A 1,559-nucleotide genomic window follows, 5' to 3' on the forward strand; every position below is an offset into this window, starting at 1 on the left:
GAATGCAAAGGTTGGAAATAAATAGGGAGATGGAAAATATTGCCATGGTGATAGAAATGATACTGGAGATCTCATGATAGAATTTTGTAAGACCAATGACTTCTTCATTGTAAATACCTTTTTTAAGCAACGTAAAGGATGACTATATGGAGGCTACAGGTGTCTGTTGGTCCTAATGTCCACATCATAAAAGATGACTATATTGGGGCCACAGGTGTCTGTTGGTCCAAGTTTCCAGACCTGAGGTGTCTTCCTGTCCCTTCCCCTTCTGGTGCCTCCCACTGCAGACCATTCATCAAGGATTTTCCATCCAAGTCCCAAAAGTTTGTTAACCAAGAAGAATGCCAACATGATGCAGTTGATGCTGAAAATCAGGTGGAAATGGAGGAAAAAAACACGTCTTATTAATCAAATGTTAGAGTTCCAACATACCCTTGAAGAGCTCTCTACAAGAGTAGACAATTAAGGAAAACAATTTGAAGCTAAAATCAGTAAACCAAGTTCTTGGCCAATATATAGAAAACCTCATGTCAGCTTCTAGTGTTTTCAAACAGCTGACTCAAAAAGCAAAAGAAAGTAAGAGGTTGCTATCCTCTGGGTTTGATGGAGTTGCTACTAGTTTGGGTTTTGTTTTTTTTTCCTTTAATACTTGGATAGATTTAAAAGTTACAGTACCTTTCTTTGTTTATGGCTTCAGTGAGTGTTTATGAATATAATGGCACATCTAGGCAAAATTAAGAGCATAACAGGATACTTCTATGAATCTGTGTATCATGTTATTCTATGAAAATGTGCAAATGTATTGTGGAGACTTTATAATTAGAATTGCATATATTTATGAAAACTTGGAAATGAATGATTTTATCAAATTTGCTTCTTTAGGTTTAGCGCTGTCTTTTCTTACAGGTGTAGTAAAAGATGATACAAAAAAATAATTACCATATTGTGAAAGAGTGACCAAATCATGTACTGAATGCATAGCTTTCTGTGTCCCCTACCCACACCTTATGTCTCATTTCCATTTCTCTCTTCCTTCCCACTTCCCTTCCCCTTTAAGGAAAAAAAGATGGTTCCACATTTGTAAAAGTAATTTAAATAGTTAATCATTTATGAAGGTATAACAAAGCAGTTGTTGAAATTTAAAACAACTGTTTCAGCTAGGGCCCATCATTTCTTCCCCAGTTGCATTAGTAATAACATAGGACTATTAATTTTTTCTTTTAATAAATTGAAAACAGAGACTATAAAAATAAAGATTATCTCTTAAAACTATTAACTTTCATACTGGGAAGATTTGTACTTCAGTACTTCTTTCTGCAAAAATGACCGATTTGGTATCTGAGAAAAAAATGAGCTCTGGTTGTGTGTATTAAATGTAAAAAAATATTGGGGAACAATAAATAGGGCAGGGAAAATTCTTGGCAAGTTTTTGTTGTTATTAAGTGCCATCAAGTCAATTCTGACTCATAGTGACCCTGTATAGAGTTTCCAATGAGCAGCTGGTGAGCTTGAACCACCAACCTTGCAGTTCAAAGAACTTTGCAGTCTGACATATTAGC

Source organism: Chrysochloris asiatica, unplaced genomic scaffold (assembly GCF_000296735.1).
Source record: "Chrysochloris asiatica unplaced genomic scaffold, ChrAsi1.0 scaffold00016, whole genome shotgun sequence".
Classification (NCBI taxonomy): domain Eukaryota; kingdom Metazoa; phylum Chordata; class Mammalia; order Afrosoricida; family Chrysochloridae; genus Chrysochloris; species Chrysochloris asiatica.